A 15,782-nucleotide genomic window follows, 5' to 3' on the forward strand; every position below is an offset into this window, starting at 1 on the left:
ATGGTGGATATCAGCAGATTTTGGAGATATAAACAAGTATGAACAGATTACCCCTTAGGGAAGAAGATGAAGACGGGAGGGTTGGCAGGGTTCAGCTGGGTGTCTTTCCAAACTGCCAGTCTGCCTGTTAGTCTTGGCAACACGCACCACTCGCCTTGCGTAACCAGACCAAAGTTTCTCTTTCGGTCTATCTATGGGAAAATAGCCCTGAAAACGAGCCAATCAGCCTTCATCTATTCCTCTACAGAGCGCTGTTGAGTCTTGTGTGTTAGCTTTCAGTCCATCATGCGCTGCTGCAAGTAATAAAGAATTTAGGCATGTTTTACTTCATTATTCATGCGAGGCAGAAGGTCAGCACTGATGACCACAACGATGACAATGGAAATTTATAGAATCCAGTTTATAGAATGCAGAAATTTCATTATTTTGAGACAAGATGCCAAAAAAGGTGTGAGGTCTGCACTGTGGTTAATTGCTGGTTTTTCAATGTTCTTCTGTTAATGTCTCTTCAATATCTTTGGGTTTTGGACTGTTGGCTGGACTAAAAGCATATAAGCTGAAAATGACATATTTGGTTTGAAGAAATTGTGACACATTTTTGAAATCTAGAAAACAAAACGATAAAACAATTAATAAAAAAAAGTAGATTCATCAATAATATAGGTATACATATAAACATTCACAGTATATATAGATTTATATATATACACATACACACACACACACACACACACACATATATGTTATATATACAGTACATTTAAACATATATACAAAATATACAGTATTTATGTAATATACACTATATTGTGTACATATGCATATATAATATATACACACAGTATATTTATACAGCACATATAGACATATACACACGTATGTATTTACATATATACATGTATAAACATATATACACGTATATACATAAATATTGAATACATGTATACGTACAGTACATATACACACATACATCATTATAGCAACAACAACACTGCTTGCTATGATAATCCACGGAACATTGGTACTACTTCATATCTGGGTTTGATATCGGGAAATGATGGTGGAGTCCGAGGATTCCAAATCATTTGCAGATTTATTCAAACAGTAAACAAACTTTCATGACAAAGTGACTTTTGTACACGCACAAATGTCTATACAAGAGTGGCTGCTGAACATCCGAATAACTGCGTTTAAAATTCTTCCAGTCCTTACATATTTCAGTATGTCTATTTCTGTGTCATTGTGTTACTTTCAAACTACTCCTTATATGTAAGACACCTTTAATAGATTGACACATCGCCATCTATACTCAACTGTGGGATAGGGTTACCTTAAAAACATCCTTAGTATACATTAAAAACCCGTATGGTTTAATATACTACTTGCTACTGAATTTTAAGAGTCCCTATAAAAACTGAGTGTTACATAACATGCAGGTGTAAAGGAGTAGCAGAACACAATTCTTAATGTTATGACAGATTTCACAACAGCTGGACAAATTTAACCAGCACTGAATAGATAGATATTACCAGAGTAAATATGTTTTTTCTTTGTAAGATGGAAATGCTCTTGTAAGAATACTTACAAAAAAAAAACGACCTGTTATGTAAGAATATGTGGAAGTCATGTACTTGGGTGTGTACCCACTATACAGGCTGGAAGGCCAAAGATCGAAGGCACTTTATCTGTGCAGGCTGGGCCCCTGTTTTGCTCTGGATGCTTCCCGTAATAAATACTCAAAGTGTGTTGATAAAAAGAGATTTCTGAGAAGGAATGTCAGCCATAACGAGGGGAGGAGGAACGTTTGCCTTCAGTTCACGCTGCTCAGCTACACTGTAACTCACACAGAGCCGGTTGACCGACAAAGAAAAAAAAAATCTCCTGGTTTTCATCATTTTGACAATGTTGCCCTATTATAGTCTTTAATAGGAGTGTTATTTCAGATTTCCCCCACCATCTCCTTTTGAGGCCAATGTGTCTATAGATGTTAGACAAAGACGGCGAGAAACCCAAACATCCTATGGGTCATGTCATAGACACATTATCTTGTTTTTCTATCACTGTAGACGGAAAACATGCGTCAGCGGAACACTGGTGATGCTGAGGTATGATGAGAACACAGGTAAGTCCGAGACAGGTTGAGACAAACATGCCCCCCACCCCCCCAATCATAACGGTCTTTAAGCATTATTACCATTTAATAAAACTCAGCGTAAGTTCATTCAGGGAGACTCTGCGTTTTTACTCTTTCAGTTAACACTCATGTTTCCCTTGGGTCAAATTGACCCATTTTCTTTTCAATTCCAAAAAAGAACACGCTCTAATAACGCTCTTTGGCAAGTAAAAATTTCTACTTTAATTAATTTTGGGGCGTCTTATTCAATTTGATAGCATTTGAAAAATCCATCAACATCCATTCCTTTAAATTTAGTCAAATTTGACCTGTTTTCAGGTATTTAATTTTTTTCTTGGCGAAAAAACAAAAAAAAAAAAAGTCAAAAAAAAAGAACTATAAAAATATCAAAAAACATTCAGTAATAACATTAAAAAAAAGCACCCACAACATTGAAAAAGTTATAAAAATGTTGGAAAGAGCAATAATAATGTTGAAAAAAAAAGGACCAAAACGTTTTGTTTTTTTCCATGGTTGATGAGATGACAACACAAGTGAGCTAGTATTAAATAGTGTTGAAAACGTCAAATACCCTGATGATACCTTTTACCAAGCGATTGAGATGACTAGAACGCACCCTAACTCTAGCAAGACTCATGATTTTGCGTATTGGAAATTAATCCGCAACGTCAGCATCAGCTGACCCAAGATTTTCAAAATCAGCATCAATTGATGAAATTTGTTTTTTGCAAATAAATTTGCTCATCGGAAAAATGTACTGATTTTGTGTTTTGGAGCATTTTGGGAATGCTTCCCTCATTTTCTGTTGCCCCCATGAGGATTTCTAAGCAATGCCAACAACACTGTCAGCCTATCGACATGACACAAGCCTTCCGTGATCACGAACGCGTCCACCCCCATCCCTCATTACTAGTAACCAAGAAGGACATTGGGGATTAAAAAAAAAAGATGGACTCTTCACTTGAGCTTCTGCGTGGGAAAATCGCTGGACGCCACAATCTTCTTAAAATCCAAAGAAATCCAGAGAGTTGTGTGAAGCTCATTGTCTTAATTACCTTTGTAGCAAGTCATTTAACAATGGCTTGAGTTTAACAGACTTTTATTAATATTAAAAGTTAAAAGCTTAAAAATGTTAATTATTGAAAAAAGTAAGCATGATATGGATGGACCAAATCTACCTTTTATGCAAAGTCATTGTTTTACACTCTGGATAGAGTTGTTTGCGATTATGTTTGATTTCTTGGGAAGAATTGTAATGGATTCTAACTGTTACATTAAGGGTATAAAAAAAAAAAAACTTATTGTGACTGTCCACATTCTAATGCAGTCTGTAGTATTCAAGTTTGCTGCTTTGTAACATGGTGAGGCTTTACAAAATGCGCTTTGTTCTACACTCTACCTCGCTTGGTGTGAGAAAAGTTTGTCCCATAAGACCCTTAAAAACTGCTTTAACTTCACCGCGAAGACATGAAGGTTGGTACTTGGCTGGGATTATGTAAATGTAAATGTGCTGTATTTATATAGCGCTTTTCCAGTCTTAACAACTGCTCAAAGCGCTTTTACATCTACAGGAAACATTCACCATTCACACACATTTATACACTGTGGCCGGGGCTGCCGTACAAGGTGCCACCTGCTCATCAGATAAACATTCACACACATTCACACTCCGATGCGCAGCACCGGGGGCAACTCAGGGTTCAGTGTCTTGCCCAAGGACACTTCGGCAATGACTGCAGGGGCGGGGATCGAACCACCAACCTTCCGATAGGCAGGCAACCGCTCTACCACTGAGCCACAGCCGCCCCATGTATGTTCTCATGTCTAACAAACACTCGTCTTGTCTGAGGACGGAGACCGTTCTGTTCCAAGTTCTAAAGGCATCACTTTCACATTGACTAAGAAACGCAGCCAAAGCAGAAACTGTTTTTTAAAGTTGTTGGTGTGAAAGCTGCTTGATAACTGCAGCTTTTTGAGGTGCACAAAAAAAGGACTCCATTGCAGAGTCATAGCTCTATCCTCTTTTCCTGCTTCATAAAGCCCAACCCTGTCTTTGCGCTGACATAAGACTATCTCAAAGCCAAGGAAAACCCCAGTAAAATGAAAGCAGGGTGACGTCTTCTTGCAGTAAGCCATGTGGATGTGAGAAATGGATACCATGTTGGGCAGGGCAACCAGGGGAGAGGTATGTGTGTGTGTGTGTGTGTGTGTGTGTGTGTGTGTGTGTGTGTGTGTGCGTGTGTGTGTGTGTGTGGGGGGGGGGGGGGGGGGGGGGGGGGGTACAGTATTTATAAGAAACCATTAATCTCTTTTCAATGAGCTTTTGATCCAAGCTATGAAAGGAGCTGGCTAGTCTTGGCAATGAGAACCAACGTTGCTTGGAAATTAGGAGATCTCCTGGAAATGAAACCAGAACAATGTGTGCATGTTTGTGTCTGTGTCTGTGTGTGTGTGTGTGTGTGCCTGGTGGCACACCTTTTTCACCTAATTCAGAGATGTGTTTTAGCTTGTCTCATCTGGCAGAACTGATACCAGTTAAAGTCATGGCAGGAGCACAGAGAGAAGCAGCGACAGGGTGAGGCACCTATCCTAACGTTTCCCGTCAACACAACGCACTCTGTACTCAAATGGGGAATGAAATCACCAGGAACTTTCGTTTTCTCATACTTAATATAAAAAGGCCGCCATCAGGACTTCATACTAGCTTGAATAAAATACAATTGCAGATGTAAAAAGAAAAAAATCGTTGCAAAATCTGTGATGTTTTCTCATAGGTTGTTTTTGATTCTGGATTAAGGGTTTTCCATTTGGATCAATGAGGCCCAAAGTAAGTTAACCCCTCCGGCACCTTTTCTGGTGTTGTGTCCAGACAGGTGCTGTTGGGCGATTCAAGCACTTCCTTTGAAGCATCCTGACACTTTAACTGAGTGCAATAAAAGCCATGCTTCACAAAGATTTACACCATTTAGTTTTTGCAGACTTGTCTTTTGGCATGAATGTCATTTAAAAACATTTTAATGGACGAAATCAATTCATTAAAATGAGAATCGACACGCTCAACTCACGCTGAAACTTAGACTTTGAAGACTGCTAGATCCTAAATATGGACACCAATATATAAAAAGGTCATTTAGACTGCACTCCAATTCATTTTTTAGTATGAAACACGGTGAAGAAGGGCTTCCTGCCCGCACCTTCCTTGTGCCAAAAAAAAGTATTAACTGGAATGCTGTCTATATCAATTTATTGACAAATTTGGACTTAAAGATTTTCATTTTCACTGTATGTGTATATCAGTTTCGACACATCAGTTATCTTTTTTCAACAACTATTAATCAGTGTTGTGTTAAAAAATCCTTACACAATACCAGTAATACTACAGTAGAACTATGTGTTACATACAGTACATTAAACACTTGCTCTGTCATTATGAAAAGAGTGTAAATGTGTGTAGGTAGGTATGTGTGAATCTGTGTCTATGACGTGTAAATAACGGAAGCATAATATTTTGCATTTATCGAAGGAAAAATTTGAGTAAGGGTGTCGGACCTGATGAGTTGTTCATGAACTTTGTCCTACTCCTTATTGCACATGAGAATTTTAAGTTTGAATGACTTTTAACCATTTTGGAAGATTGCGCTGAGAAGTACATAACCTTGTTTATCTGTCATTTTAATGATATACTGTATATGTGTGCATGAATTTATTTTATTTTGATGTGAAAAACTAACAAAGATACATTGTAATGAACCTAGTGAACAGTCTAATTAAAATTGGCACAGGCCTAAAGGGATGTATACGTTTGAGCGTCTCCACTTAGTAAAGAAGTGCTGTGTAGTTGCAGTCCTGCATTATTTTAGAAGGCTCTCTCCACATTAAAACAAATTATTTTAACCCTTGTGTTGTCCTCACAACCAATTTGACCCATTTTTAGATTTTTTTTCCAGGAACTTGGCTTTCTTTCAACCAAATTTCCTAAAAATAACAAGGATGCCATACAATGTTTTTTTTTTTTTTTGGTAAAACTGATTACTTTCACTGAATTGTTTTTTTTATTGAATTTTATGGGATTTAAAAAAAAAAAGTGACCAAAACCTTGGATGAATTGAAAAAAAAAAGAAAAGATAAATCGTTTTTTTATAATGTAAAATATGATGTGTAACGTAAAAATAAAAATTAGGCTAAGAATTTTTTAAAAGCGTAGAAAAAAAAACTGCTAAAACATCGGAAAAAGCAAAAGATGATGGGGATGGGAAGACAACACAAGGGTTAAGTGGAGACATTGCAGGATAATAGACATATTTGAATTAATAACTGTCACCATGAAACTTCCCCAGGTGATAACTTATATAAAGACTACATTAATTATTTTGAATTACAAGTTTTCTGAAAATGCAAATGAGTCATTGTCTAATTGTTTTACTGAATTTAGGAGAAAGTTAAGTAGAGAAAGTGTAGTAAAATAAATCCTCAAATATGTATTTCCCCACTAGTCTGAAAGAAGACGTTACGGAAGCCAAACAGCCCAGAAACTAAAAATTTAAATATTATGTTTTATGTCTGTAGCGTCTCCCCTTAACACGGACATTCATTCCTGACTTTTTGGGGGGGAAAAGTATGTGTAAACACAGACCTACATAAAAAATCAATCTAAGCACAAAGGCTCAACTAGGTCCTCACAAAGATATACTAATAAGCACACACACACACACACACACACACACTTTCCAGTTGCGTGTCATATGTGAGTATTTTGTTTCTTAATTTTCTGTGTAATGACGTGATATCTGGGAATCTTGACCAGAAGTGATGGAGGAGACTTCACACATGACAAGTCCAATGAATTTTGATTAAATGCAGCTTCATTCACTTAATGAACATAGAAGATAACCCTGGGTGCACACACACACGAGTGTGTACCCAAAGTGTCTCTCTGAACATTAGAATAACTCCTCTTTTATACTTTTCTTATGGTCCTCACACGTCAGCTCATCTATTTCTGTCGTACAGTGTTGCCTTCAAGCCACTTCTTACTTGTAAGAGCCTTCTAATAGCTTGACACATTCCGATCTATTCTCAACTGTGGGATCGGGTTACCTCAAACTAAACCTTCTGTGGAAGATCCTGAAATACAGTTGAAAAGCTACATGCTGAAATATTCCACCTATCAACTAGAGTGAAGGACAACTTATAAAGTATAGTATATAGTAAAACTAAGGGAAGAGGAAGGACGTCATTTGGAAATGTGTCATTAGGAGGTAAACAATTTCTGTGAAATAGTTTAACTCATAATGCATCTGGTGCATGTGGTAATTTGAAATGAAAAAGACATGAGATTTGATTTGCTCTTCGGTCAGGTGGATTTCTTGCTTTGGTGCATGTTGCAGCACAAAGGCACAACTAGGTCCTCACAAGGATAGGCTTACAAGAGCATGCACACACACTCACAAATGCACAGGATCATGTCAATTTCTCCAGCGGAGCATGACCTGCTGTTGTTATGAGATACAGTGAAACTCCCACATCCTTGTTTCAGCTCTGTGTGGAATTCCCACAACCCAACACGGAGCTGCCTCCCACTCACATGTTCCACACTACATAACATGGTGCCAATTAAGAGAAAGAGTAAAGTCCAATTTCAGAAAGAAATGACGATAGTGCAGAAATGCAGCTTTTCTATATTCTTAGAATATGGGAATACGGTATGTTTCAATAAAAAGAACTGGGTATGTTTATGGTCATGTTAAGTAGTAGTAGCAGTAGTAGTAGTTTTAGTAACAGTCAATATAGCCTGACCGTAATTCCTGTTTACAGAATAAATATTTTAAGAATCATACACAAATTTTTATGACCCAAAACATGCATGTTGACAGTTGCATTTCATGAGCAACCTTTGGAGAGCTTCTTTAGTAAATAGGACCAGATTTTGTGGATTTACATGATTATCTTTTTACATTTTAAATAGTCTAAAAGACTATATAAAAATTTATATTTTTTGATTTTGTTGTGTTGAAATTTTATTTTTTACATTGTCATGTTTTGTAAATTATAGAGTGTGGTCTAAATCTACTCTATCTGTAAAGTGTCTTGAGATACTTAATGTTAAGAGCTATCAAGAAAAATCGAATATCTGTACTTCATTATTTATATTTCTGGAAACGTTTACTCAGAATTGAGCAATAATTCAGTAAGTTATCGTCTTTTGATGGAATCAAATCGTGATGAAGTCATATGTCGAGATATCGTGATATGCAACTACGTAGTCTAAATTGATCAAAACAAGCACATACTAGCTCAATTTTCTCAGAAAATCTGTTGTGAAACATTTTGAGCAATTAAGGTTGAAGAATACAGATTTGTGTTAACGTCACATAGTGCTTGGCAGTATAACCAAAAATTTGTATCATGGCGTTTTTTAAGATTCTAGCGGTTTCACTGTATTTTCCTTTTTTGCTTGATTGGGCCTTTATATAGGTTATAAAGGTAATGGCTTATTCTCCTGTCAGTAGTACATACCTTTTTTTTTTTTACTAAAATGATTAATAAAGGGTTTGCTTGGCTACGCAACATTAGACAATAACATTATATGAAGGAGAATGCATGAATCAGTTACAGAATCTAAACGTTTTCATTTTGCAAACTGTAAAGTAGTAAAATAACTTAAATGATGATATAAGTCAAAACTGTCTGCGAACTTCTCCTGACAATAGAGTGATTTGTCGACTATGCAATGGTAAGTCGCGTGGTTATGACACAATCGTTGGCCTATTTTTATAAAAAGGTCTGCTACGGAGCCATCCCGTGAGGTACAAGGTAGTAAAGCCTTTTACTGTGTCATATGTAACTAGAAGACCTAAGGAATCCATTGATACCAACTTTCATGCTAGCGTGTTGTGAAGGGGGATATATAAATAATAATAAAAAAAACTATATCTGTGTCCCAACAGTTGACGGTCCGTCTGCGCAGACAGCCATGTGTCATGTGTCACATGTCCGGAATTCATTATTAATAATGTTTAGGCTTGCTACATATAAATATTAGCATTAGGCCTATGTTTTATCTGCGGTGGAAACACCATAGGCAACGTCAGTACAATTGTAAGGTATTAATTGAGTATTTTCATTTTCTCCTACTTTATACTTGTAATCCACCACAACTCAGAGTCACATAGGCTAGTGTACGTTTTACTTCGCTATTCATCTTAAAGATTCAGCTGCAGATTCAGATTATTAATACAAAATATAATGAATAAACTATGAATAAAGTGGAAAAGATGAGACTTTGGTGAAATCCACAAGCCACCTGCCAACTCATACTTCCAACGTTATTTTGGTGAAAGGCACACAAAAGTAGTGTAAAGCATTACAATTCAGAGAATGTAATATTGTATTATAACTAATTACTCTTAAAGGTGCCCTGCCACACAAAAACGTTTTTTTTTGCATTTTTTGAAATATGTTTGGTCCATATGTGTGTTATGTGGTGAATGTGAAGATGAACTGCTACCTCCTCTTTCAGCTCTAGACACGGGAAAGAAATAAGGAGAAATCAGGCCAATCACAACAGCTGGTCAGTCTGATGTCATCGCGCCTGAGCTCATTACTATTCATGAGCCGAGTAATGGGTGCTGATAGCCAATCACAGTCAAGCAGCTTAGCTGGTGTAATATTAATGAGAACTGGTACAAATGGAGTCTTCCTGCAGGCTTTCTATACCACGCTAGAATGGGTCAAAACAAGGTAACCAAGTTACAGAGTCCATGGTAGAACTTCAGACATTACCACAAAGTAATGACATATGTGTGGCCGGGCACCTTTAAATAACAGTAACTAGTAGATTTTGGAAGTAACTTGCCCAACACTGCATAGCATGCCATTGACTCACTGTGTGTGTATGTTGCTGAGCTCCTGCTCTGTCTGTCTCTGCAGCTGCTGGAGGTGAAAGGTCAGCTTCTTACTCAAAACGGCAAACCTCCACAGTCCTAGTCTCCCTGTGTTCTCCTCACACACCAAACCCTGATCATGAGACAAGATAGAGCACTTATTGAAGAGTTGTCAGGTGACATAGAAACTCAAGAGAACTACTTTTTCAGGGATTTTTTCATCCTCCGTGTCCTCCTGGGCTACTAGTAACTGTGTGGAGGAGGGGTGGGGGTGAAGACTTGGTTTTAGGATTAGGGTTAGAATTAGGTTATGGTTAGAGTGAGGGTTAGGGTTAAGGTTAAGCATTTAGTTGTGGTGGTTAAGGTTAGGGGCTAGGTGATGCATTATGTAATTATGCATTACACTTATTCAATCAGTCAGTTTATGGGTTATCATGTTTATATGTTATAGTCATAGTTAATATTTAATCATGATCTACTGCACTGTTCAAATCCCTGCACTGTTCACCATTGCTCACCACAGTCTACTATAGTATCTCACCTTTTCATGGCCTTTACATTTCTGTGAGTGGTTTTTTATTTTTATTCTTATAGATAGATAGATATTTATTGATCCCAAAAATATGGGAAATTACAGTGTTACAGCAGCACACAAAATATACATACATGCAATATACATGAAATAATAATTACAAAATATAAGACTAAAATATAAGAACAAATATTTAAATATATACAACAGTTTGTGTGATGTGTGTGTATGCGTTTGTTGTGTTATGGCTGTGTTGCTACTGGATGCCTAAAATTTCCTTAGGGATTAATAAAGTATCTATCTATCTATCTATCTATCTATGAATGTCAGTGATGGGTAACCACCATGTTTGTACATACAGTGAATCGGCATGTTAACATCATTTCAGTCACCGAGGTGAAAGGGAAGACCCTTACATACTGGGCCTTAGAGAAAAAAACAGTGTGCTGTCAATAAAAACACTAGACAAATGCTCCATAACTCATATGTAACATCTAGTCCGGGAGAGTATTTGCTACGAGAATATTTATGGGATAATGTAGAGCAAGAAGGTCATAATTGCTAATTAGAAGCCTGGCAGGGCCATGTAGGACCCCAATATATTTCACAAAGGTCTGTACTACTTAGAAAAAGAACAGACCGTAGAATGCTGTGATTGACCAATCCTGTTTAAGTAAATACATTTTAAAATAAACTCATGCTTCGTGCTTTTTCTCGGTAGTGTGCTTTGCCAGACATAACGTAACTGAGTAAAATGTTGCTATCACTGACAGACAGACAGCCAGGCGGATAGGTAGCGTCTTAGCACATTGTGAGTCTCAACTCGTCGAGGTGACAGAATTCGTCAGTGAGCGGCTGTGGGCTGAAAGACAACAGAACAACTGAGTCATTCTGGCAGAACAGCACGATCACCCGTCCTCCCCTTCATCTGTCTGTCTGTCTGTCTGACTGACTCAGTCTGAGAGACATACTTGCACTCTGTTCACACAGAAGCCGGATTCAGTCCTCACCGTCCACACTGGAGCTTACAAGTGGAAATGGGTCTTTCCAGATGTTATAATTATGATTTAATCCAATGAGCTAATCTAGGCAGATACTATGCAAACCTTTAGCTACACTTAAACTTTTAATCGTGAGTAATAAATAAGGACTTGACAATCTTGATGGTTGTTTCTGTATTCTAACTTTTAAGAGAGTTGGAAGGGAATTTCAGGTGGAAATCAGGTATGAAGAGGTAGCATTTGATTTCCAACGATGGCATAATAAATGGGGTTTTCTGCTTCCTCATGTCCTTGTTTTTGTCCTATGCAACTACGACCAACACACTCTCACTCCCAACCTATCACGTCAGGACTCCTTGGTGTCGCAATTTAACGCGGTGGTAACCTTTTAACACGCAGGTTAGTCCTATTGTTAATTCAAACAACACTACTTTGTTAAGTTGAAGAAAAGATAGTGGTTTCGGTTCAAATAAGAATGTTTGTTACCCTAACTAATGCCGACCTCACACCAAAGAAATTTCTAATGTCTGATTTCAAATTTTAGAGTCAGTCTTTATCCATCTTGAGAGAGAGATGAGTTTTGTTTTGAAACTAAATTTTGAACTGAGCCATGTTGGTTTTGAAAAAGCGGACTTTTCAGGAGGAAACGGATCATTGGGATCACAGACTTTTCTCAGAAGTAAAGGGTGACATGCATTATGAGAACCAACTAATGTACTCGCTGGTTCTACGGTGGCTACAGAACTTTTTTGCTGACTTTTGTAGGTTGTGTTGACAAAAAAAGTGTACAGAAAACACACAAAAAAAATGTTGAAAAAAGCAAGACAAGATGTTGGACAAAAAACGACAAAAACGTCAGAGAGAGCCGCAACAAAAGACAGAAAAAGTGTCAGTTTGCAGATTATCTGTATCAGAGTTTTATTATTTATCCATTAAAAAGTGCTGCTTTAGCTCTGTGTCTGTCCCTCTGCTTCTTTCGTTTTTTCTTTATAAATGTTGAAGGTTTCTAATTCATGAAATAGCTTAAAGCATTTCAACAAAATTTCGTGTTGTAGACTAACATTCCAAAATCCTATTTGATAAGATTTTCAATCTTACTGAATATGCATATCAGTTCCAAATACCGGTTTCATTACCTACTAATAATCAGCATGGTTATCGGTCGATCCCTCGTTTTACAAACGTTTTAGAGGAGTCACGTGAGGGAAGAGTGGGGGGACACGTTGGATTTGAGCTGTCTTTGGAAAGGAGGAGGAGGAAGACAGTCAGTGAAAAACAGAGGGACACAGCCTCCCACAGAGAAATGGAGGGGCAAATCAAGCGAAACACATGAAGGGAGTGCTGATATGAACAAATCGCTGCGTGGACCATTAGGAGGAATGCAGTTAAGGCAGCGTTGAGCAATTAGCCCTGAAACATCTAGCAACGATCCACATCACGTTAAAAAAAAAAAACACCAATGAGTGTCAACGTCAGCAAACAGAGAATGACACTTGATAACTCTGCTTCACTGGTGATAATCACCCAACTGTCAGGCTGCTTTACATTTGTAGAGACTGAACTCTTTAGAGAGTAAAGTGTTTCATGAAGATTTGTCCAAATGGGAAATTGTACTTGTAGGTGATGATCCAAGTCACCATTAATTGCAGTTTTAATATGTACTGTTCAGTGTATGTAGTAAGCTGCATTGTTGTCGCAATATGCACACAGCAAAACGCTGCAACATACATACACAACAGTTGAATGAAAATATCAGTACAAAAATGCACTTTACATTTTTACTGTCATTCTTTATTTTTTTTTTATGGTGCCTTTTATATTCAATATAATGTTACTTTAGCCCATACAAGAATGTTGAAAACAATTTCCTTTCAGGCAATTTCTTGTGTTGTAGAAGAATACACAAAGCTGCAGAAATGCCAAACTGAGTACAAATTAAAATCTGTTTATGTATCAGAAATAGGGCTGTAATGATATGCAATATGACACCAAAATTACAACACTCCGATGCACGAACCTCTGTCGCGGAGTGAGAAGGCAGAATCGCGACAGCACCTTTACAGTAAAGGCTTACACCAAAAGAAACACCAAAGCACTTTTCCTCCTTGGTCCCCCTAGAGGTAGGAAGGGGAACTTGACATTGCCGTCAACAAATTAAGGTCTATGTAAAAAAGACTTTGGATACAGTATTAGGGACCACTAAGGTCTCTATAAAAGAGACTTCAGATACAGTATTAGGGGACCACTAAGGTCTATATAAAAGAGACTTCAGATACAGTATTAGGGACCACTAAGGTCTATATAAAAGAGACTTCAGATACAGTATTAGGGGACCACTAAGGTCTATATAAAAGACTTCATTTCAGTATTAAGGGACCACCAAGGTCTATATAAAAGCACCCAAAAAGCACCATGTCATGGCCTACCTTTAAGGTACAAGAGAATCTTTGGTGTTGGATCGATCAATGTGGAATTCAATCAGTATCAATAAATAAGGTCTTTGTTATATTACTGTGTTGTTAAATGGCAAGTAATCAATGTCATGTGGCAGAATAAAACTTCTGTACTTCTGTAAAAGTCCTGTACATCAAAACCCATTTTTGAAAAACTTTTGTCATTTTTACCATAAATCACCTTGTCAATGTCCCACACTTCACTGGTTTTTTGTTGGTTAGTCAACAATAACAAAAATGGATTATAAAAACAAACATGATGCTTAACTTTTCCTGTTTTACTCAAAGTAGTTGTCAAGTAAAAATAACTTTACATAAGGGATATAATGCACTTCACTTTGTAAGGATTTCTTATTTACCTGTTGTTCCTCAGTGAATGGGGATTGTAGGTCGTGAACTTTGTCTTTTATCAGCTGCCGTAGTTTGTCTAGCGAAGCAGGGAAGTCCTCTCTGATTCTCTGGAACTTTGGACACTTTAAAAGAAAAGAGAGACGGACAGAGTATTTCATCAACTTTCATCACAGTTACCCTCGTACGTCAACATCTATCTGCGTTTTGTTTCACAACCAACAGCTTTTGGCAGCAACCAAACACCCCTGGGAGTCTGATCCTATTGGCTGCTGATTTTAGTCAAAACCTTTTTTAAAGCTATAGTGCGTAGTTTCTGTCTCCCCATGAGGAATTCTAAATAATGACAACAAAACTGTCGGTGCGTCCACATGATAAAAGCCTTAAGTGAACGCGCACCCCCTCCCCCACGCAGTTGCTAGTAGCCAAGGAGGACACAGGGGATAAAATACATGATACTCTTCAGAAGAGGAAATTATCTTCACTCGAGTTTCTGCGCGAGAACGTCACCGGACGACACAATCTTAACATAGCCACACTGAGAAATCCAGAGAGAGCTAAACTAAGACTTTAAAAGGAACCACCCAAATACTGTCAACTGTCCAAATGCTTGTTAGCTAGCCCACTTTTTTTAGCCAACATTTTAAATAAAACTTTATCTCACTGTTCTGATGCTATGTAATAGCTCAGAGCTCTACAAGGTTTCTAAAATACTCACTGCAGGACTTTGAAAGAGAGGAGTGTTCATGATGACAGATGGACTCGAAAGTAATTTCCTGACTGAGCTCAGACCACAGGGGGTTCCTGTGTGTGTGCTCCACTGGCGGGTACATAGAGATGACCCTAACTACAACCTCCCCACTGGCCAGAATGGACAAGCGCAGAGAGAGAGAGAGAGAGAGAGAGAGAGAGAGAGAGAGCGAGAGAGCGAGAAAATGTGAGTTTGCTAGTTAATATCCGGCAAGAGTTTGTCAGGGTTTCTCTGGTTGATTGATCCGTTTACTTATTTGCGCGTGTGTGTGTGTGTGAGACAGAGATAAAAACAACATAAGCCATGAAAGAAGGGAGGAGTCTAAGACTTCTTAAGTGAGAGCCCCTTTTCCACCCAAATTCACAAATTTGTGTCACTGTGTTACTTTTTTCCAATGAAAGTAGCTAGATGATGTCATGTGATCATTAAACCAGACCAAACTAACTACAAACCAAATATGTGGAACAAGATGTGTCTCAATTCCAGACTAAATGTTAAATACATACCATATCAAAGCTTTTAAAAAGGCATATTTTGCTATTACTGCCCCAACACTAATTATGAAACAACATAAACAAACTAGTCCAGTCAAGTCGCCACCAAGGAATATTAAACCGTGACTAAACCTGAGGTAGGGTTTGATCACAGTTCCAGTCTCCCCCCCCCCCCCCCCCCCCCCC

General features: G+C 37.8%; 1 protein-coding gene across 1 annotated transcript in view; it reads right to left on the minus strand.

The window, feature by feature from the left end:
• LOC117959366 (cingulin-like protein 1) overlaps positions 1-15,782 on the minus strand; it is a 73,782-nt gene that overhangs the window by 36,472 nt on the left and 21,528 nt on the right. The window contains exons 2-3 of the mRNA XM_034896458.1: positions 14,363-14,479; positions 10,020-10,150 (exon numbers count right to left, since the gene is read on the minus strand). The gene's annotated coding sequence lies outside the window, so the exon portion shown is untranslated. The remainder of the gene's footprint in view (positions 1-10,019; positions 10,151-14,362; positions 14,480-15,782) is intronic.

Source organism: Etheostoma cragini, chromosome 16 (assembly GCF_013103735.1).
Source record: "Etheostoma cragini isolate CJK2018 chromosome 16, CSU_Ecrag_1.0, whole genome shotgun sequence".
NCBI lineage: Eukaryota > Metazoa > Chordata > Actinopteri > Perciformes > Percidae > Etheostoma > Etheostoma cragini.